General features: G+C 40.6%; 1 long non-coding RNA gene across 1 annotated transcript; it reads right to left on the reverse strand.

The window, feature by feature from the left end:
* Positions 1-851: 851 nt before the first annotated feature.
* On the reverse strand, positions 852-23,766 carry LOC311605479. The gene is made up of 3 exons (XR_014781976.1): positions 23,660-23,766; positions 12,322-12,488; positions 852-1,027 (listed from the first exon to the last, which is right to left on the reverse strand). It is a non-coding gene; the product is annotated as an uncharacterized lncRNA (long non-coding RNA).
* Between the last annotated feature and the right edge of the window lie 454 nt (positions 23,767-24,220).

Genomic DNA, 24,220 nt, shown 5'->3' on the forward strand with positions numbered 1-24,220 from the left:
TCTCTCTCTCTCTCTCTCTCTCTCTCTCTCTCTCTCTCTCTCTCTCTCTATATATATATATATATATATATATATATATATATATGGATTTATATATTTTATATATAAATAAAATAATATATGCATGTTTTAATCATGAAGAATTAGTCTTATACTTCTGTCTGTACTGAATGCTTGTTGTTGTTCATAAATGTTGTTCATAAGTGTGTGTGTGTGTGTGTGAATGTGTGTGTGTATGTGTGTGTGTGTGTGTGTGTGTGTGAGAGAGAGAGAGAGAGAGAGAGAGAGAGAGAGAGAGAGAGAGAGAGAGAGAGTTGTTCTGAGAAAACACCCCACAGGCATGTCACAGAAAGAGTCCAAAGATATGGCTTTTTTTTTAGGCCGCAGCCTAAAACACATGTATGCTGTCCAACACACAGCATTTTTGGATGTCTGTAAAAGCTCTGGGAGGGATAGCCTGATTTGCTCCTAGCTAAAGTGTACTGTGGAGTCTGCCTCAGCTGGAATTCATTTTGGACAAGTCCTGCTTGTTTGCATAAAAACTGTGGTCAGCACAGATGAAGCCCACACTCCCTGGGCAGATACCAGAGTCCCTTAGGCATCTCACCCTGTTTCACACCCCTGAAATACATGTTTGGGAAGAAAAGACATCGTATTGTGTCTTGCTGGCTAAAAGGCCTCTTTGTTTTCTATACAAAAAAAAAAAAGTTAACAATCTTTCTGCTGGGACAAATCATATGACTCCCTCCAGTAGCGACTTTGTTCAATGTATCAGAAGTTTACTCAAATTACATGATGCTGCGGGATATGAGTATCAGTTTAGCTTACATCACTCAAGGGCCTACCTTCTGCATTTTCTTAGCAGAAATGTTCTTGTCCCCTTCGCCTTCCTTCTTTCCACAATGGCTTGTCATTTGAAAACCAGTGATCAGAATCCTCACTCTGTTGGCCTAATTTTCTTAAGCAGGCTGGTCCACGAACTTAGTTTTTCCAATCCCATTCCCTTGCTTCATGTTTATGCTGAGTTCTGTGGGAACATAAGGAGTACAAGAAGTTGAAATACAAAAGGAAAATGAACGATACAGCTAGAATAAATTCCGTGGAGGGCATCTGCTGAAGATGAAACCACAGTGGAAGCTCTGGAAGCATTCAAAAACAGAGAGGCAAATTAGTGAAAAACTAACACCACTGTTTGTGATGAGGCACCATGGTGCTGCTGAAGTGAATGTCCCCATTCTAGGATTGTAGTTAATGTTTATTTCTCCTTGTCAGAACATTTAAGTCAGTGCAAAGCTAAAATCTGTATGAGAAAATATTCTTCTTTCTTCCTTCCCTAAATCAAAGCCAACCTTCATTTCAAATAGGCACACCAATGACATCGGAAATACTGAATTGTGGCAGATACCAAATCGCTTAACAGAGAAAAGGGCATATTATGAGCTTTATATTTTCATTATCAGACATATTCAAGGTGTGCGTGTGTATGTGTGTGTGTGTGTGTGTGTGTGTGTGTGTGTGTGTGTGTGTGCACTACAGCCATAAATAATTTGAGTACAAATTACTTCAGGTAAATGGCCTTTATGGAAAAAATTAGACATTAGTGCTCCAGAGTAACTATGGAAAACAAATGACTGTAATCACTACGACAATAGGACTTAATTGGCCAAGTTACAGACAGAATAATATAAAACAGAGCCCTGAGCTTCAAAGCCAGGTTCTCCTGTCATGCCAGGGTGACAGATTGGACATTTAGGAAGAGATTTGATTTACCCCAGCATATATGCATCATGATTTCATTTGTGATAGAAGGGTAGATTACTTTTACTTAAGATTTCATCAAAATTATCATTATTGTTAGAGAACAACTCTTTTCCTTTCGCTAACCCTTGCCACATTTCCTGAATTGCTACTTGAAAAAAGCTTAACAATTTCTCCTCTGAATGCAGTTCTTACAAAAATTGTCCCTCCGCCCAAGAGAAATCCATCATGAATATAAAAATTCAGTACTTTCTAAATCCAGCCCAAAATGGGCTCACTTCTGTCCTTGGAATACAAGGATAAAGTGACACAAGCTCAGCAAAAACTCAAACAGTAAGGGGGCTGGGATAAGTAAACTGGCTGATAGGGTTTTGACATACTCTTAATTTCTATCCGTAATCCTAAGAAAGTTGAAAATTGGATCATTGTTACTGATTATAATAATTATATATCTTTTCAATTTTACCTTTTACGTTTTCATTTCAATTCTTATTAATGTTTTTCTTGTTGTTTATTCACTTTATATCCTATTCAGAGCCCCATCCCTCCTCTCCTCCCAGTCCTACCCTCCCACCCTTCTTCTCCCCCCTTCCCCTCCCCTAATCCTCAGAAAAGAGGAGCCCTCCCTGTCCTGTCCAGTCCATCCCAGTTCATGTTCATCAAGTCACATCAGGACTGAGTGTGTCCTTATCCCCTGTTGCCTAGCAAGGCAGTGCAGCCATGAGGAAGTGATCAAAAAGCTGGCAACAGAGTCCATGTCAGAGACAGCCCCTGCTCCCATTATTAGAGGACCCATATGAAGTGTGAGCTGCCCATTGGCTACTTCTGTGTGGGGGTCCTCAGTCCAGTCCATGCAAGGTCCTTGGTTGGTGCTTCAGTCTCAGCCTCTGGGCCTTGCTTAATTGGCTCTGTTGGTCATCTCATGAAGTTCTTTTCACTGCCAGATCCCTTTCACCGTTCCCCCCACTTTTCCACAAGACCCCCTTACCCATCGTCCAACATTTGGCATTGAGTCTTAGCATATCTCTTGAAGTGCTGCTGGGTGGAGCCTCTTAGAAGACAGCTCTGCTAGGCTCCTGTCGGGAATCAACAGGCCTCCTCTTCTTTCTGTCTTGTTAGCACCATTCAATCAATCCCCCAGATGGGTCCTGAGATTCCCTTGACATTTCTTAAGAACCTCTTACCAAGACAGAGTATAATTATTCAGGCTTTCTGTTATATAAAATACGATTTCCCAGAATAGAGAATGGCTCTTGTCCATTCTCATGAGTAACTGAGACTTTATTAGCAGCAGGGCTATTAGTTGAATGCATAGATACTGGGGAGGAAGTGCCTGGGTTCCTGTTCTTAGCTAGATGGCCCCACTTTAGCTAGAAGTTAGTGCAAGTTAACTAACTTCTCTGTGCTTTAACGAGTTGGTAAAGTGCCCAGTGTTAGGTGTCATTGTAGCACATCATTACCAGTTACTGACTCATAGCTCTGGATTTGTGAGATATTATTGCAAATGTCAGTGGATACTAAAATATCAACTGTACTGATTTATAATGGCTAAAAGTATGGTAATGAGAGAGAGAGAGAGAGAGAGAGAGAGAGAGAGAGAGAGAGAGAGAGAGAGATTATTTAGTGAGGAGTGAGTCCCTGGGTTCAATCATCAGCAAGGAGAAAAAAAAGAGAATATATAAAATAATTTTCAATTATACCATTTTTATTATCTTGTTTTATACCCTTTGTTGTTAATAATTGTCCCATTTGCTCATAAGTAATTGTTTTCTATTCTGATAGAATGGAGAACTATGTTGAAAATGTCCACTTCATTTTGTAAAGTGTTTTGAAAGAAAAAGTACCTGTCATAAAAAGTGATAGAATCGGACCAAAGCTCGTTCTCTCTAGAGTGCTCATGATAATAGCCTCCAGTCAAGGGTAAAGTGGGAGATCTCTGAGGTCTTCCCCAAAAGAAAGAAAATGATTGCAGCTTCTCTTATTTTTTTTCCAGTTCCAATTTGTGTGAGCTTTATGACTTCTTTCAGAGCCTCACCTAACTATTATGCAATCAAGATCAAAAGCAATTTCTTAAAGAAATTGAAGTAAACCCACTACGTAACTAGTTATTTCATAAAGCCACATCTGAAAGGCAATCCTCATAAAGGAATTTCCCAAGAGAACAGCTTCAAAATGACAAGAGATCACATAGAAACTGCCTGTGAAATTAACGTTAGCTCCAAAAAACAAAAAACAAAACCATAGACCTTATGGAATGTTCTTTCATGCCACACTGTACTTTTTTTACGTTTCCCCAAAGCAAATCTGTTTCCGATGACTTCCATACATTATTTTCATATTTTGTATGCTTCCTACTCAACCTTTTACCATGTCTCCAGGAAAAAGGACTTGGCAACATCAGGATGAATGACCTGCATTCTCTATGGGCTGTGAGGATGTTGAGGCCCTTCTGTGCCATGAGAACAGAGGGCAAGTGCACCAACCTCCATGTGTCTCTTTTGGCTCATTTCTTCTGGTTCCACTACATTTCCTGTTCTCCTTTGATGCTATGTCTTATATCCATGGTGGTAATAATGTAGGGCCTCAGTCATTTCTCTCTGTCTCTGTCTCTGTCTTCTTGTCTCTCTCTGTCTCTGCCTCTCTGTCTCCCTCTGTCTCTGTGTATCTGTCTGTCTGTCTGTCTCTCTCCCTGCCCCCCCCCCCGCCCCCGTCTTAGGGTTTCTGTTGCTTTGATAAAACACCACGACCAAAGCAGCTTAAAAAACAAAGAGTGTTTGTTTGTTTTGCATCTTATATTTCTCAGATCACTGTCAATAACTGAGCAATGTACAAGAAGAAACCCAAGGCAGCAACCTGAGGACAGGCACTGATGCAGAAGCTGTGGAAGAGTACTGCTTATTGACTTGCTTCCCATAGTTTGCACAGCCTGATTTCAATAGAACCCAGGATCGCCAGCCCAGGAATGGCAGTGCTCACAGTTATATGATGACCCCAATCATTAATCAAAGCAACACCCTACAGCCTTACCACTGGCTGATCTAATGGAAGAATTTCTTTAATTAAAATTCCTTCCTCCCAGATATGTCTAGGTTTGTGTCAAGTTGACAAAATCCAACCAGGACACTGGTTACCAAGGTTTAGCATAGCCTAGGCTGGCCTTAGACACAGGTAAAGTAGTTGATGATGGGTAAAGCGTAGGCTCCGAGTGTCCCACTGGGTCTGCTGCATTTTTGATGAACCTGTTCTTTATAGCAAGGATTGTGCTCATAGCTGCACACCCTAAGACAGAAGGCAGTGTAAGCCTGGCCCTTTAAATGTAGCTCAGTGACTTCAGATTGGGTAAACTGCTCTCTGCGCCTGTATCTGTTTTTCAGAGATTTTATATTTTGTATAAAAATCTTATAAAAGTCAAATGAATTACACTCTAATGCAGAGTGTTATACATAGTTTGTGGTCAAGACATATACTTTTTGGTTTTGGAAGGAGGAGAGGAAAGCACCTTATTTTTCAAACAGGCTGATGTTTGTTGAGATTTTAGGGACAGAACAAAAGTACTTCAAGCTCAATTTATTGTGTTTGAAACCTAAAAAATGGTGAATGCCATGACTCTTTGATTCTCCTGTTTCCTTAGTTTTCTTCATTTGATCAATGTGTAAACAGGAAGGATCAAAAGTTCCACTTTGGATAATAATCCTGATTTTTGTACAAACACTTCCCAGTATCCTGGGAGTCAGTAACCCTCTACTGGTAAAGTGAATCACACGGAAAAGGATGTTACCCAAAGATGCTTGCATGTCAAAAAGCTCCCAGAGTTAAAGTCTATGTATACAGGATGCTTAGAGAGTTCTCACCTTTGGGAAGGGGTGGAGAAGAAGCCCTAAAGACTGTTCTGGCACTTTCTACAATGTGAACATCAGTGGGAAGCCCAAGACAATAACATTCAGCAGTGTTCTGTGTGTTGATACTCCAGGAGGAGTGACGAAATGTGAAGCAACAAGTGCCCGAGTTCTCACCCTTAGTAAGCCCATAAGCTAGTGAGGGGGCAACCAGGAATGAATAAGAAAAAAATCACTACCACCCAAAGGTGAGTTAGCAGAATAATCTCCCACCTGCAGATGCTTTGGGATGTCACACATAGTTTTTGGGGTTCCCACTGACTTTACTTCTGAATTGTGACTGTGGGAATTTCCACGCCTGCTATGGTTTTGTCACGCCTTGATTCTGCCTCCCTGAAACCTGTTTAAATTGGAAACACATGGGAACTCGGGGCCCGCAAAGAGGGACACAGCCGTGAGATCAATGTGCAGGCTCCCATAATCTAGAGGAAGAATTCTGTGATAAAACATGGATGACTCCTCAAAGAATCCCCAGCGGGAAGAAACACCGTTGCCACAGAGATGAACATTTCCGGGTCCTGTTCCCTTGTGCTCGGGCTCTGCTCCCTCACACTTCATTCTGGAGTCACTTGTAACTTTACCCAGACCTCATTATAGGCTCTGATTTAAGGGCACTGAATCGGTAGTTGAGAGTTTTTCATCCTGATCTTCAGGCAGCAAGCAGAAAGAGAGAGAGAGAGGGAGAAGAAGAAGAAGAAGAAGAAGAAGAAGAAGAAGAAGAAGAAGAAGAGGAAGAGGAAGAGGAAGAGGAAGAGGAAGAAGAGGAGAGATGAAGAGAGAGAGAGAGAGAGACAGACAGACAGACAGGCCTCAGTGTGGCCTTGAAACATCAAGCTCGCCTCCAGAGACACACCTCTTTCAACAAGGACCCACCTACTCTAACAAGGCCACACCTCCTAATCCTTCACAAACAGTTCTACTAACTGGGGATCCAGTATTTAAACATATGAGCTTATGGGTAGTATTCTCATTGAACCTTCTTCTCAGGCTTGGGGTTGAATCTCGTATCTCAGTTCTACCAGTTACAGTTGTATAGCTGGCTTCAAATAGGCTTGAAAATTCTCTTTACTGTTCATCATCTAAAAGAAATAATGACTAGATGTATTCGATAGGATTCTTTGGAGAAATGGAAATAACAGAATATATGTAGACATTACAAAAGGGATTTATTAAATAGCTCACAGGGCAGGGGCCAGGGAAACCAACAGAACAGCTGTGTCCATACATCCTGGTGTGACAGTGGACTTAGTTTTTAATCCAGGAAGCTGGATGTCTCATCAGGCCCAAAACCATGCTAAAAGCCTGGACACTCCCTGGAGAATCCACACTGAAAGGCCAAAGGAACTGGAAACCAAAGCAGCAACAATAAACATGAACACTCAGAAAAAAAAAAAAAGTGCTTGCCTGCAATTACATGCCTATTTCCTTTTCCCAAGAGCTGCCAGAACTTTAGAAGGTGCTGCTCATGTTCAGAGTGGGTCTTTTCCTGTCAGCAGTTTGTACGTTACTCCTCTCTAGACGAGCCTCTGCAAAGGGTCAGATGCATTTCACCATCTGCACTGACATCTTAGTGCAGCCAAGTTGTCAACCAAGACCAAGTGTCCCATCCTATCATAGGGCATCCAGAGTGATTATTTAGGTGAATACGTGCTTACTATTTGACCCTTACTAATAGCTCAATAGATGATAATTTTAAGCAACAAAACCAACATATTTACTTTAAAAATTCCTTTGCTCCAGTCAAGCAGACAAATCTTAAGTTACATGGTTCTGACCACATGCAAGTGAACCTTTGGAACTAACAAAAGATGGGAAAAGCTGGGTGTTTCATGTACCAGCCTAACTGACTGGTTTTCTGAATTTAGACTTTGGCTCCAATATGCAGCCTTGAGTACAGCTGTTCGGTTTTCTGATGAGGAACAAACACTAAGACTTGGCAAAGTTCTCCTTAGTCAAGGGCTGTCACTGTTTGGGTTTAGTACAAGCCTCCCTGGGACTGAAGAGTCTGGTCAGGCTCTGCTCACTTCCAGGTTATGCTGTGTGTTCTAGGAAATTCTCCCTACACAACTAGCTTCTCTCTGAACCTGAATAAACAACAAAGGTTCCAAGTTTCTAATCAAAACCCTTTAATTCTGATTTTCCAACTTGCTAATATTATCTGCAGTTTATATTGTTTGTGTGCTGAGCATTTGCTGCTTTTATGACCAGCATTTATTTGGTAGGGTTCACAGAGCTCCTTGAGGTGGAAATTATCCAAATGAGAAGGAGATGTCGTGAGCCGACTAGGGCAATCAATTCTACTGTCTTATGAGTTTCCTGTCTTAAAAAGGTAGCATTTATTTGTCACATATTTGAATCATCCTGTAAGTAACCATGCTGATGGAGGAAGTGGCTGTTGAAAGACTCTATTTTAATGAGTCATATAAAGAAATCTTGCAGTATTATTAAAAAATACTCACCAACTGGTGTCCTTTCCAAAAAAATTTCATAGCCATCATTTGTAGATTTTGAATAAGATAAGCAGGAAAAAATGAACATTCAAATATCAGTAATTAATCCTATGCTTCTATGTGGTGCTTACAGTTTGTCTTCATTGTGTGTACTACAAAGCATTTGATCTCAGATCATACAAAGACTGTCTCCTTAACTCTTAGGTCTGTTTAGTAATATTTACCAATCCTGACCTAAAGATAATGAGACAAACAAAACATGGGTATGTTCAAAACTTTGAACTATTAGATCCAGGTCCAAGGTTGTTAGATTTCATTTTTGCTAGGGAGAATAAACATTTCAATACAGCCAATAATTGCTCCCTAATGGCAGATTCATGAAGCATTTATTTATTTATTTATTTATTTATTTTGTAGAGTCAAATAATTTACTAGGCTACAGTCAATTATTGAAACTATATCATGAAACACTAAACCACAAACCCAAACAGGCCTTTGCACAACCTCTACCTTCACCCGCACTTTCCTGTTTCCAGATATAGTACATGTCTGCTACGCAGACAGCAATGGATCTGATCTTGGCTTTTGTTCTCTAAATACTGTGTTTACACACAGGCATGAGAAGCAATGTGTGTCTCTTATTTACTGAGTGCTTCGCTAAGTTAAGGTCTCAAAAACATAATAGTACGCACGTTAATTAGACAGGTACTGTCTTTCAGCCCCTGCATTACCTTCTGTACCTTCGGGAGTCTACTTCTTTTTTGGCTTGTTTTGCTTGGCTTTTAGTGACTTCCTTGTCTAAGGCACAATTTGCAATAACACATAACCTGTTCCCCATGGCATGGATTTCATCCTAATTGCTGTGTAGTGTCTGTTTCAGAATGGCCACTAAGTTGCATTGATGTTCATTGAATTGAAAAGAAAGTTGTCTCTGCTGAAGCCCAAGGAATAATTAGTCTCCACTGCTCAACAGCCCACTGCAGCATATACCCCGGTTACAAAAGAGACGGAAGAGGTTAGGACTGTTCTCTATAGCAGCCAGATTAAAGCAGCATATCAGTACATTGATGGGAAATATCTTTCTAGATAAAAATGTTTTTCTTCTACTTAGTGTTGCTGGTAATTCCTGAATACCCACTTACCCTTTATTATTCCTCCAATTTTTTATGATCCTGCTTTCCTATTTGACAAACCTATCTTTTATTTTTCATTCCCATGACCAGGCACACTGGCCTGTACATATGCTACTTCATGTGGGGACCACTGAAATGCTTCATATAATGTCAGTCTGTCTCCACCATCAGTCTCTCTAACACTTTGCAACACTTGGGACACACTGGCACACATTCCAGTTTCATGCTATCATCTGTGACTTTGCATCATTACCTGTAGATGAATAATTGTCCTATGCCAGTTTTCTTGTTTATACTGGAGTCCTGCTTTGCTCCAGGCCTACAGTTATAGACTATTTTAAATTCATTTCTTCAAACCATGTGTGTCACCTGGGCACAGTGGTGTACGCCGGTAATCCCCAGCTCTTGGGGAGGCAGAGGCAGGTGGATCTCTGTGCGTTCAAGGGCAGCCTGATCTACAAAACAAGTCCAGGACAGCCAAGACAACACAGAAACTCTGTCTCAACAACAACAACAACAACAACAACAACAACAACAACAACAAACCATGTGTGTCATTTCACTAAATACACTGGTTAACAATTGTTTGCCTGAATTGGCTATTCACTGAGGACAAACACCATTTGTTTGGTGTACTATCTTTCAATTACCAAGGACTTTATTTTTTTTCATTTTTTTCTTCTTTATTAATTTATTCTTGTTACATCTCAATGGTTATCCCATCCCTTGTATCCTCCCATTCTTCCCTCCCTCCCATTTTCCCCTTATTCCCCTCCCCTATGACTGTTCCTGAGGGGGATTACCTCCCCTGTATATGTTCATAGGGTATCAAGTCTCTTCTTGGTACCTTGCTGTCCTTCCTCTGAGTGCCACCAGGTCTCCCCCTCCAGGGGACATGGTCAAAGGTGAGGCACCAGAGTAACCAAGGACTTTAAAACCAAGTATTCTTTCCAGAGACAAGTTATATGGGTGCCACAAAAGCTTTCAGAGAGCTACTGAGCTGAGGAAGCAGGAAACCATACAGATCTTTTGGCACTAAGTTGCAGGACCACTAGAGGACCTAATTACAAGTTGTTATGAAGTATGTAGCCTTCTATTTGCCCTCTAATGAAGGAAGCCTAAAATTCATTCTTCTAAATGTTCCTCTGTCCAAAATGATATGGTGTCTTTTGCCATTATTAGCCAGCATATGTGTACTTTTACTGTAGAGAAGTGAATCAATGCTCATGTGTTGGTATTTTTATTGGGGTATCATAATACTTCACTTGCCCAATATCAAAAGGAAGGTAGTCATACAGTCTGGTCTGCTTTAGTTGATATTTAACATGTCCCAGAGCATCATTAATTGATGAAATGGAACCATGTGCTGATATAACCTCAAGAGTTGCTAAAATTTTGACCTAAGTACTTGTGACTTTAGCATAAATACCCAGCTTGCCTATAATTTACAGTATTTGCAGTTGAATGCTTTAAAATAACATACTAATATGACATACAGAAGTAGAAGAAATTCCAAGGTTTTGAATCATACAGTCACATGAAATTAGAGCAGACCGTCAACCTCATATAATAAAGAAATCATCAAAGTTACCAGTGAAATAGTTCATATCAAAACACTCAGCATAAAAATTACGGATGCCATTAGGACCTTAATCCCATTAAACTGACCCAAAAGAACACATTACTCAGAAAACAATTGAATTTCAAAAGCTTTACCAGCACTTAAAAAGGAATAAGCACTAATTACCTGAAAGCAATTGCTACTCTAAATTCTGAAATTTTACTAACTGGGTGTGTTTTCAGTTGTGCATTGAGTGTTTAAAATCCACTGGGTGCTGAACAGATGGTATTTACATGTAACAAGACTTGGTAAGGCAATCCATTTAAATGGTCAAGGAAATTATGCTTGGTTCTTTTACTGACTATATATATTATTATATGATGTCATACTAAGGACTATTGTGTTTATTTGCTTGCTTATAGATATTTTTCTTTTTGCTAAAGTGGCTTTAGGACAAACATGTAAGAAAATATAACTTAGAATTGAGTGCAATTGAGGTCACTGATAAATTGTTACATACCTTTGTAATGATCCCTGACACATGATAGTTGATACTTCAGAGAGTGTCCCTTCCTCTCTGTCATCAAAGCCCAATGGGACAGGTTAGAGGGAACCTGTCTTAGGCTTGGTCACATTTTTTTATATGATAAAGTAGCCTCAGCAACGGGACATCAAAAGACATCTATCCAAGAGTTTGATAGTCGCTTTGAGAGCCCTGGGTGCAGCACGGTTGCATTCGATTAGCTTTGGGGTGAATTTCTAAAGGCTTGCCCAGCAGTACTACCGTCTCCCATTGAGGGACCTGTTTGTATTTCTGGTGCAATATCCAATTCAGCTTCTCTTAAGAGCTGCTCATTTTAAAGGTTTCAAACTTCAATTAGACTGTCTTTTCTACAGAGACTCGCTCCTATTCTATTTAAGCAATTACATTTCCACAATCTGCAGACTCACTATACGGCTAATGTGTCTCGTCTATTGCTAATATTCCCAAGGAGGGTTGTTCATGTGAGCAGAGGCAGGAGGATGATTTCAAGGCCAGCCTGGGTTATACAACAAGACCTTTCCTTAAAAACAAGTGAACAAACAAAAGACCTAACATCCAAATTGAGAATATAATAAACATTCTTGTTATAGGAAAAGAAGCCATGTGATTTATGATGTACTATAATCCTCTCTTTATTTCTACCTTGGGACCTCAAGCTAGAGAGGGCAATAATGTTCTTGATCTCCAAGGAGATCACATTAAGAAATCAATCTTAAGGTGGGCTGCCATATAAGATGCCGTCTCCCTTGTCTTATATGGGTTGACCTACTTCCAACTACTTGAACTTCATAAAAGTGAGATTAAGTTTCATGACATTGGTACCGCTTTCCCTCCCTCAACCTCATCGCTTTCAGGAAACTAAGAACAACGGTGAAAGGTGTCTATGGAAGGAGTCCACACAGCAAGGAGTGACAGGAAACTTCTAGACAACAGCCTGAGAAAGTCGAGATTCCATGAGGAACCAGGCAAGGAAACTCACCAGTGGCATTCACCAATAGACCAGGACCTTGCAATTTTCACAGCAATGAACTGACTAGCCCAGAATACAACAGGTCGCCTTGTAAGTGTTTGATCACATTTTCTTTAGCAAAATAACCATCCAGTGTAATTGCTTCATGTCTTCTGTATTTCCAAAGGCTGTGGAATCTAGAGAGAAGATTGTTTGTGTCAAGGGACCCATTCTAGCAGGCTGACCAAACCAGGCCAGGCCTTTCCCCAAAGAAACCCTAACTGGCTACAGTCAGCCCAATTAATCTTTTACTTATAGCCAGCTGAACTTGGGAAGGGCAGATCCACTGTGATAAAGATTTCTTTGCTGATATATTGAAGTAGACACAGCAGTATAGCAGAAATGGCCATTTGATCCTTTTCTCACACTGTCTGTCAGGCTACACTGAGCTCTGTGTTATCCCGACAGGCATCCAATGAAGGTCAAGATGTGGGTTTCAGAGAGGCTTGATCCTGATGGGTTTCTAACTTATTCCTAGCCTTATGATTCACCCTGAAGACTAACAAGCACCCAGTGTACTACCTCCCTTAGTTTTCTATTTTCTATGAGGGGGAAAGACTTGTTACCTATACTTTATATATGAGTGCATGAGGTTAAGGAGGAGCTTTAAGCCACTGTATCACCAAGTGACAGAGGAAAAAATCAAATGTCAAGTATCTGGGTACGCTTGGACTCCTGTGCCCCATGTGCCTTCTGAGTTGTTTGTTTTGATATGACTATACCATTCTCCCTGGAAGATGACACACACTGCTTGGAAGAAGTGATGGATGATCCCTGGGAGAACAGCTGCCCCCATTGCTCTTGTCTGAATGCAGCACTGACCAAACCATTGGTTTGAAACTTCTTTGCTTATCCAGTCTATTTTCTTACATAAGTTAAAATACATGAATTTAGCTTTACCTCTGAGGAATTCATAGTTGGCTATTTCCCCCTTTACAAAGTATTAACTTTCAACAAAAAACCCTCCAAGTGATCTAAGCATAGGTACCTCCTCCAATGGTACCCTGAACCCCAGGTGTTTAAGGCCAGTGTTGGGTAATGCTCCTTGCCACAAGGTGGTATCTCACTGTACCAGAATCTTGGCCTAACTAGAGGACCCAGGTCAAGCAGTAGATTTGTAATGTGCCATTGGCAGGGGTTAGATCACATGATAATCTGGGACAATGGTGTCATCAAGAAACACCCACTCAAGTAGTAAGGTACACTGTTTTTCACTAACCAGTTGTCTCTTAGCACGAGTGCTTCACAGGCATCCACAACCTTGCACATAAGTGAGATCTAGAATACTGCTGCAAACCAACTGCTAGACAGTACTGGATATAATTTGTTTTATTGAAAAAAGATCCATTGTGGGCTTATTATTCAGTGCCAGACTCATTCTCTTCCTTTTTTTTTTTAATACAGAGATGAATAAAAATTTCCCCTTACTACCACTATTCTGGCAAGTTTGCCTTTAGGAGAACCATAATGGACCCACATGAGAACTGAAGGAAGGCAAACCCTCATAGAACATTTCCATTGCATTTGACTGAACACCATAACTAGATGGTAAGACTCTATTACTAAAAGCACTTATTATGTAACAGACTTTGTATAAGAAGACCATGTGGACACGCACACATGCACACATGCATATATCCATACACATTCCTGAAAGGAAACTGACAACAGACCAAAATATGATTATCTTCAAAGTCCATCTTAATGAGCCAATAGCTTTTCCTGGAGTTACTTACAGGAATATAGCTGAGGGGTTCCTTATAGGAGCAGAAATGACTCAAAGACAGCTACATCACCAAAGCCCACTTGACATTTTGACAGCCCAGAAAAGCTGAAAACCGTGAGCACCCTGGACAGGCTACAGACAGCTCAACAGTCTGGAAAGTAGCCTTTCCAGGTGGCCCAGTCTGTATGAGCCTCTTTCAGGCAACTCCTTTGTTTCTGGTAGGCAGTTTGCCTGCCCTCTGCTTCTTCCAGGTCACTGGTCTCACCAGTCTTTATTGTCCATCTACTCTAAAATGGTGGTTCTCAACCTCCATAATTCTACAGCTCTCTAATAGATTTCCTCATGTTGTGATGACCCCCAACCATAAGATTATTTCCATTGCTAATTTATAACTATACTTTTGCTACTGTTATGAATCATAGTGCAAATGTCTGGTATGCAGGATATCTGATGCATGACCCCTGTGAAAGGGTTGTTCCACACCAAAGGGGTTTTAACACACGGGCTGAGATCTGCTGCTCTAGGGAAAGAAGGAATCTAGTTGATCTTGTCAGTTTCAGGGACTTCCTCGTGTTATTTTGAGTTGTTTATTTTCTTTCTTAATGGTGCTTCCCTTTAGGTTATTTCACCTCCGGCTAGAACCTTGTTTCCTCTCTTTGTAAACATCCTTTCCTAAGAAGTTTCTGCTAAGATAAAAGGTTTTAACCTTAGTGAAAATGGCTACACAACAACACTACACACCTTGGTTGCACTTCAAAGAAAAATTAATCTGTAACTGACCAGCAAACTCTTTCCCTGCTTGGCTAGATTTCACAGTGCCAGAGGATACTATATGGCAACCGGGAAGCAAAATATATTAATGACCTTACCCTGTACTGAGTGTTATAATACCTACCTGCCAGGGTGGGTGTCCCCTTTGCTACAGTAGCAGCATGAATGTTACGCTTAGATTTGAGGTTACTTCACAGAAGGGATTCCATACCTGGTACAGTACTGTAAGCCTGGTCAAAAGCCCACTGATAAGGAGCTCATACATTTTAGAGGGACCATTCTCCTGTTGTTTTACAAAATAGTCACTCATTTATAAATTCCAAAGTGTCAGATTTGACAAAGTGAAATTAAATTACTGCTTAGTAAACTGAGAAAGTTTTGTGGGCTTTTAAAAACTTGTGTTAGTTTGGAAGGGGAACATTAAAGGACCCACTTTGACAATGCGATGGCAGTAAATACAGTATGGTGTAATATTTTTGGAAAGTAGACTGATAATATACCTGAAAGATATGGCAAGTGCACATGTGTATGTCTATGAATCCACCATTTTACCTCCAGAAATTCACCCTAAGGATCTTTCAGGATTTTTATACACCTGATTAGCAGGACCCATTGGAATCCCTAGCAACAGGACTTGAAGAGATAACAGGTGAATATGTACAAACCACAGAGTCCAGTAGATGCAAAAAGGCAAGAAAAACTGAAGTGTGGTGGCTGCCAGGGCATGAGCTGTTGGTGACCACCCAAGCAGGTAATCAAGCATGACTTTGAAGATTCAAGTGGAGAAGGGAAGCATTATGGTAGGAAAATGAAATGTCCCTAGCAAATTCAGGCATCGCTACTGCTGTGATATTTTGGGAGATCCTGGAACTTTGGGAGGGGCCTGGTTAAATGAAAGAGATCACCGGCACATTTGAAAGTTACACCTGGGTTCTTGTCCTAGCCTCTGTATCGACTTTCTGTCCATCATGAGGTGAGCAGCTTCCTCCTTCACGTATGTCCCTGTCATCATGAGTGCAGCCTCACAATCAACAGAAGCAAGGATTATAGACCATAACTTCTGAAACCACTGTCAAAATAGGTCTTTCTCCAGTTAGGCTATTGCTGTCCATAGTTTGGCATAGCAACAAGAAAGCCTGACTAATATAAACTTTTCCTAAATCCTAGCACAGTGAAATGATCTGGGACTTTGTTTTTAAAGCATTTTACCCAATCAGTGATATGTAATGGGTTTATACCTCAAATCAGAATTTCTTTTGATACCATGTAAGATTCTTCTAAATGAAGTCCTATGTTCAACGAATTGACTGGGATAGGAAGCAGATACAATTTCTGGAGACGAAAATCAATCCATGAACTGTGTAACAACATAACAGCCACAATGAACTTCTGCACCTGAAACCTGAAATAATATTAGGATTCTGCAGTAACCATAGTCAGCCAATAAATATTTACAAGTGGCTGACTCTTTTCCAGGCTCTGTGCCAAGTACAGAGGTACAGAATCAGTAGTGGTTGACAGTTTCCACATCATCATGTGTGTTAAAGTACTTGGGAAGTGAGAGTTTATTTCACTCAAACTAATTCAGCCAGTGCTGATACCCCTACTCTGTCTGGAGTTATCCCCATGTGCAGTGTGAGCCACTGTCATTGGTTTTCCTCTCTGAGCAAAGCAGAAGAAATGTAGACCCTTGTAACAAACAGCCATAAATTACAAAGAATGTCAAGCAAAGTATCCAAATATAAATTTTAAATTCTTCTATAGGGAAAAAAAATACACTTCAATACCAAAGTAGAGAGCTGTTTTGAACAAGATGTTATTTTTTTCAAGATAGGGTTTGTCTGTGTAGCCTTGGCTGTCCTGGACGTGCTTTGTAGACCAGGCTGGCCTAGAATTCATAGAGATCTGCCTGCCTCTGCCTCCCTGAGTGCTGCCATTAAAGGCGTGTGCTACTGTGGAATGAGATGCTATTGTATGTGACTGAAAAGTATGTGATAGTTCTATTGTACTGAAGACAAATTTCTGATTGCTTTATAACTATCTCTACAGAACATTTCTTCTTTCAAGTATCAAAGATAGAGAGCTAAGAAAGGGTTAAGTATGCAAGAAACATATATATCAATTCTATCTTTGAAGCCTAATGCCTGGTCTTCAAATAACACCTTTTTTTTTTTAAAGAAAAAGGCTTTGGGGTCAACAATTTCAGCTAAGGTATAATGTTTTACTTATCTCAATTTCTTCATCTTCATGAAATGAGAAAAATTCTTAAACTAAAAAAAAAAAATAATAATTTGTTGCAGCCATAAGACATTTCTTCCATATTTAAACTGTTAAGTAGATTACTCTCTTCATTTTGATTGTAAAGTTGTTTCTTTCTGAGAACAGGCAGAAGAAAAGGATGAACAGCCCTTTCTTCCAAGACTGAAGGAAGCAGTCAGCTCTTGCCACAACCTTTGTTCCCTCAACCTGAAACGCATCATCTATATCTGTGCAAGGATATTTGGTGCACGTATTTTTAGATAAGCTCATTAGACTCCTTTTGGTGTTAAACTGGGTCTCATTACAGCATCAATCACACACCTAGATGATGGGAATGCGTTCTTTTTGGTCTTTAACTCTCAACAACGCAGTTCAGAGATCTTTTCACAGACTCAGAAGACAAACGCTCTCATCACGGAACAAACAGCTTTCAAAACCAAATTTGGCCATATTTTGTGCAAGGCATTGTTGACTAACGTATATGCTCCACACAGCCCCAAAGCAACTCTGGGTTTATGATTTATTTCTCCCTACAAACTGCACCTGAAGCTTGGGAGTGAAAAGCAGGTGTCCTTTTAGCCCATCTGGTACTAAAGAATCCTACAAACTGAGGAACTGATAAACAGAACAGAAGTTTATTTTCCTGACCAGGGGGAGGCTAGGAAATCGAAGGGCCAGTCCCTGTGCGGCAATTTTGCTACGTCATAACACAGAGGAAGCCGCCGTGTGTATGAGGAAGATGTCACCAAGCTAACTCTTACAGCAACACATTCTCTTCACGGCCCACCCACTTCTGATATTCTTATCCAACTACACCCATGTTGCTTGCAGTGCAGTGCAGTAAGGCAGTTATTGACAGGACATGTTTTACAAAAGACAATGTTTATCCATGACACGCCACATGTGCAAAGACAGGGGACACATTTTAAATACCACCCCCAATTGCCACCCACTGTGATGCCTGTGCTTCTAGCCCTTGACAGCTCCAATCCCCACTTCCCCTTATCACTAGTTATTCTCCTAAAATGGTCCCCCACAGTGCGCATCCTCCTGCACACTGCCCACACTCACTGCTGTTGGTTCTTCTTTCTACTCCACAGCATCAGTGCCCATTCTCCTACCCCGTCCACTATCACTTCTTTCTCTTGAATATTCTCAATGGCCATTCTCCTACTTGTTCTCTCTACCATCACTCCCCGTTCCTCTCCCGAGTCCCTAGCATTATCCCCCAATTTCCTACTCATTGTACAGCGTTATTACCCAGTTTTACACCCTTTTACCCACTGCCATTCATCACTACCGACTCTCTTGCACTTTCCAATTCTTCTCCCTAGTGCTCACCATCACCACTGTCCACTGTCCACTCCCCACTCTCCATTCTTCCCCTGCCCACTCTTCTACCTTCTCCTCATCATGATCACTGCTCATTCTTCTCTCTAGTACCAACCATCACTGTAAACTCTTGTATCTATTGCCCTTACCATCATCTCTCCCCATTCTTCTTCCTAGATCTCACCTTTACCGCCTACTCACCTCTCCGCTCCCTACACTATACACATATTCTCTTCCTCAATACCCCATCGCTGTGGATTTTACTGCTCACTCCTTAGCATTACCTCTTACTCTTCCTTTCTTTTGTCCACTCCTATCTCTGTGAACTCCCCTATCACTATCTGTTTTCATGCCCACTCACCTATACCTCCTCCTCCGCTTCCAACCTCTGCCTGTAATCACTGCCCATTTCTCTACCCACCCTCCGTGTGCATTCTCCTGCTCTTCTATGCTTTACATGTCATCTTTCTGAAGCCATGGCTTAAGTCCAAGAACAAATGGTTAACTTTTTCACATACTTAAAGGAAATCCACATTTTTATATCTAACATACATCAATTACCCTCATTTATTATTCCCCTTTGAGATCTTAAGTCTATTCTTCTGATCTTATAATTAGTAGCTCAGAGATTATACTTAGCTTTGGGACTGATTCTTATTTTCACCTTCCCTTTAGACTGAGAGTGGGGTCCGGAACCTCAGAGCTTTGAGGAGGCATTTGTATTTGCTATGCCTGATGGTATATTGTTAGATTAATAGGATCTAGACTCACTTGGGAAGCAAACATCTAGGCATGTCTGTTAGAGAGCTAAATAGGAGGCAGACTGACCTACTCTAAATATGCGTGGCACCGTTACTTAGACTGGATCTTAGATGAAGTAAAAACTAGACGCATTCTGAGCCCTAGCATCCGGTTCTCCCTGCTTCCTGACTGTGGACATAATGTGACCAAGGGCTGGGCCGTGTTCCTGTGCCATCCCATTCCTGCCATGATGGATTGTACAGGATCCAAAACCAATTCTTTGGGATGGTGCTACAGTTTCCCATCAGTCTCTGCTTACATAATCCTAGGGCCTTGTAGCCATTTCCCTATCCTCTTGCAAATTCATCCCACCACCAAGTTCTTAAGGTTTCCCCACCATACACTTAGGGTTTCTCATAGCAATGATCCCGCTCTGCTAGTTTTGTGTGTTCACTGTCTCATGACCTAGCATAAATGAGTGAAAGGATAATGGTTTATATTGACTCACAGTTTCAGGGGGTTTAGTCCATAACTGCTGGACACCGTGTACTTGGTTAGAATATTAGAGTGACAAGAACATATGGCCAAGGGGAGTCTATTACTGTAAGGTGGCCAGAAAACAGAGAAAAGGGAATGTTTGTGCTGGCTTGATTTCTCCTTCTGCTTCTTTTATTCCGCTGTAGCCCATGCCCTATAGTATGGCACCATCTGTATTCCAAGGAGAGCGGGAGTGCTCACTAGAAAGACTCTCATATTCACACTCAAAAGTGTGTTTTTACTGAATGGATGTTTCTAAGTAAGATCAAGTTGGCACAAAATTAGGTTATTACAATGTTGAATTTAAAGACTTCTATATACAATAGTGTATTTTATAAAAGTATCATAGTTAACATCTAATAAAGATGCTGTCATGTTTGACTGGAGCATATAGAATGTGAGAAGGTAAACCAAACATTTACATTAGCATCTGCCTTATCTCAATCCTCTGGGCCTGCCAGACCCAAACTTTTTTCCATGGACCCTGTACTTGCCTTTCCTAAGCTCAATCCTTTCCACTTTTATTCCAATCATCTGGAATAGTTCTTGGCTTATAGATCAGTAACAGCAACACAGCCAGTTCAAACAAACAAGCAAGCAAATAAACAAAGGCACAGGGGCTGATGAGATTGTTCCATAGTTAAAAGTACATATTGTTTTTGCAAAGAATCTGAGTTCAGTTTCCAGCATCCACTGTGGGCAGCTCACAACTGTTTGTAACTGCAGCTTCAGGGAATCTGATTCACTCTCATGTACCCTATGTTTGACACAATTAAGAAGATCTTTTAAAATGGTAACATTTGTATTTTTATAAAAAAATAAAAAAGCAGGGACTAGAGAAGGCACGTACATTATAAAGGAACAAGATTCTAAGAGATAAGAGCAATGTGTGACAAAATAAAATATAATAAGACAAAACAAAACCCATCGCATTGAAGTTGGACAAGACAAACCAACAAAAGGAAAAGAGCCCCAATGATAGGCACAAGAATCAGAGATCCACTTGTTCACACACTGAGGAGTCCTGTAAAAATACTAAGCTGAAAGCTATAATACATACACTGAGGACCTGATGCATACCTGTGCAGGTCCTTGAGTGCTGCTGCAGACTCTGAGTTCATATATGCTTTTTTTAAAAATTAATTTATTCTTGGTACATCTCAATGGTTATCCTATCCCTTGTATCCTCCTATTCTTCCCTCCCTCCCATTTTCCCCTTATTCCCCTCCCCATGACTGTTCCTGAGGGGGATTACCTCCCCCTGTATATGCTCATAGGGTATCAAGTCTCTTCTTGGTAACCTGCTGTCCTTCCTCTGAGTGCCACCAGGTCTCCCCCTCCAGGGGACATGGTCAAATGTGAGGCACCAGAGTATCTCTGCTGATTTAAAGGACCTTGTTTTCCTGTTGTCCTCCATCCTTTCTGCCTCGTCTACCTTCTCTTTCACTGGGTTCCCTGAGCTCTGAGGGGAGGAACTGAATGTAGATTCCCATTTAGGTCTGAATGTTGCGAGGTCTCTTTCTTTTAATGCCTGGCTATTGGTCTCTATATTTGTTTCCACAGGCTGCAAGAAAAGAATTCTCCAATGATGGCTCAAATAGACACTGATCTTTGAGTATAAGGGAATGTCATTAGGAGTTATTTTATTGCTACTTTTAGTTTTCAGGCCAGTAGTGTTTGGTTTTACACTAGGTCTCTGGGATATCTAGACTCTGGTTCTTAGTCACCCAGGCACTGTGAGGTATAGGTTCCTTCTCAGGGAGTAGGCCTTAAATCAAGTCAGACACTGGTTGGTTACTCTCATAAGCTTTGTGCCAACATTGCCTTAGCATATTTTGCAGATAGCCAGCACTGGTTAATATTTTTGTGGCTGGATTGGTATTTATGGTTCTCTGTTGGTAGCCTGCAGAGCACCTTTTCATACCAAAGACATTACAACATAGGAGTGAAGGTTCTATGCAGGCACCAGCTTGACATCTCCATGTTCAATGAATTGTGTGTGTGTTGTCTTTAGCAATGGCGTCTTTCTATCAGTTTTTAGAGAGAAACATATAATCTTGGCAATAGCAAGGGTTATTTAAAAACTTTCATGGGAACCCCTTGGCCAACAACTCAATTGGATGTAACCCAGTCTTAGTACTAGAAGCTTCATTTGGTGACAAGAAATGAGCAGTTGGGACTCTGTCTCTCTCATTATTTGGTGACATCATGAAGACCACATTTACATATTTTAGGAAGTTTCCATAGCACTAGGTTACCATAACACCTCTAAAATGCCTCTCCTTGAATTCTCTCTCTCATTCCCATCTCCTCTCCCACTTCCCACCTGATCCTCTAGTTTTCATCCATCCTGCTCCCAATCCACCCATAAAATCCATTTTATTTCCCCTCTCAGGGAGATCTATGTGTTCCCTAGGCCTTTCCTTTCTACCTAATCTCTCTGGATCTACAAACTGCAGACTGGTCATCATTTAATGGCCAATATCCACATATAAATAAATATATGTCATAATTGTCTTTCTGGGTCTGGGATACTCATTCAGGATGATTTTTCCCCTAGTTCCATCCATGTGCCCATGGATTTCATGATGTCTTTTTTTAAAAGAGTTGAGTAATACTTCCATTTTGTAAATGTATTTTCTTTATCCATTCTTCTGTTGAGGGACACTTAGGTTGTTTCTAATTCCTGTTTATTATAAATAAGGCCACAATGAACATGGTTTAACAAATGTCCTCATGGTAGGGTACTTACAAGGGTATCTCTTCTGTAGCAACAAGAAAGTAATTAGGACAAATTTTAAAGGAGCCTTCTCTATTCTTTTCTTTCTTTTTTTCTTCTTTTTTCTTTTTTCTTTTTTAGACAGGGCTTTTCTGTTCAGCCTTGGCTGTCCTAGACTCACTTTGTAGACCTGGCTGGCCTTGAACTCTCAGAGATCTGCCTGCTCTATCTCCTCAAGTGCTGGGATTACAGGCACCATTGCATCTGGATGAACCTTTTCCTTCTTCTGTACAACAGTAATTTTACCCTATTACCAGAGTTTTCTCAAATTAAGGCAAGATACAGCTTGTATGAGAGAGAGAGACTCTTTCCATCTCATGCTAAATCATTTATTTAGCTGTCAGTCATGCTCAGAGTTCCCAAACATTAGTTTTAAGCATAATATTCTGTCACTATCACAGAGCTGTATATATGAATCCTGCAGGGTTCACTACCACCTCATATGTTCCATAAACCACAACTTTTATAAATACATTCTAGGGGAATAAATGTATATCTTGCTATTATTCTGAAAAAAAAAAAGATTGGGGCTGTTTAAGGCTATTAATTTTTCTTTATTAAATGAAGGAGAAAAGCATTGGCTGTTGTGCTGTGCTCTTCCATCCATTTTATCTTTTTACTCTAAAATTCTAAGGATGGCTGTATTTTTAACATTCAAATTTAGCACTTGGTAAAACAAAACGAAAAGGCACATTGTGTCTAGCCAAGGGAAAGCTGGCCTTGATTCCAGGCTAGACATTTAAATAAGGCATTCTTGGCAGATACAATTTTCTATAGTTAGGAAAAGAGATCAAGGTAAGAATATTGGCTCGGTGTGATCAGAAGATACTAATGAGCTGAATTTAAATATGCAAACTTTCAGATGACTAGTATTTAGCACTTTCACAATTTTAGAACCTACAGGGAAAGAGTGGGAGAGGAAAGGGGTAGTGCTGAAGCTCCTAAGGGGAGGAGGAGGCAGGAAGGAATAACAGAACACAAGGCTGGGATAGTAAGGTATAGGAGAATCATTGTCCTATGATCCTTCCTCCTTGAGAGTGGTGGTAAGTGATATCTTTTAGCACACAGTTGAGTAATTGGTACTTTGACATGTTGTGAAAGAGGAAGCCAAGAGTAAACCTAACTTCTGACATAGGAATCGGTAAGTTAAGAATCTGTAGTACCTGAGACAAAATCATGTTGTTGTAAAAGTATCCCAGTGACTGCTTGTCCTATTTTCTCCAGAGAGCAGGATTTCCTGAGTTATAGAATCCTCAGTGCAGAAACTCAGCCCTGGCGTACATACAGAACTTCCTGTTACCTGGGAAACATGCAGAACCCTGGGGCAGACATAGTTTGTTTGTGTAAGGCATAAAGAAGAGGAGGAGGGGAAGGGGAAGGAAAGGAAAGGAGAAGAAGGGGAAATAGAGAGAGCAGAGAGAGAGAGAGAGAGAGAGAGAGAGAGAGAGAGAGAGAGAGAGGGAGGGAGAGGGAGAGGGAGAGGAAGAAAGACAGACAGACAGAAAGACAGACAGACAAACAGATGTACCATAGTTTCTTCATCCATTCTTTGGATGTGGAGGGATATCTGGGTTGTTTCCAGTTTCTAGCAATTATAAATAAGATGTCATGAACATAGCTGAGTAAATGTCCTTGTTACATGGTAGAGCATATTTTGGGTATATACCCAGGAGTGATATATCTGGGTCTTGAGGTAAAGCTATTTCCAATTTTCTGAGAAAGCA

Source organism: Acomys minous, assembly GCF_964271855.1.
Source record: "Acomys minous genome assembly, chromosome: 1".
Classification (NCBI taxonomy): Eukaryota; Metazoa; Chordata; class Mammalia; order Rodentia; family Muridae; genus Acomys; species Acomys minous.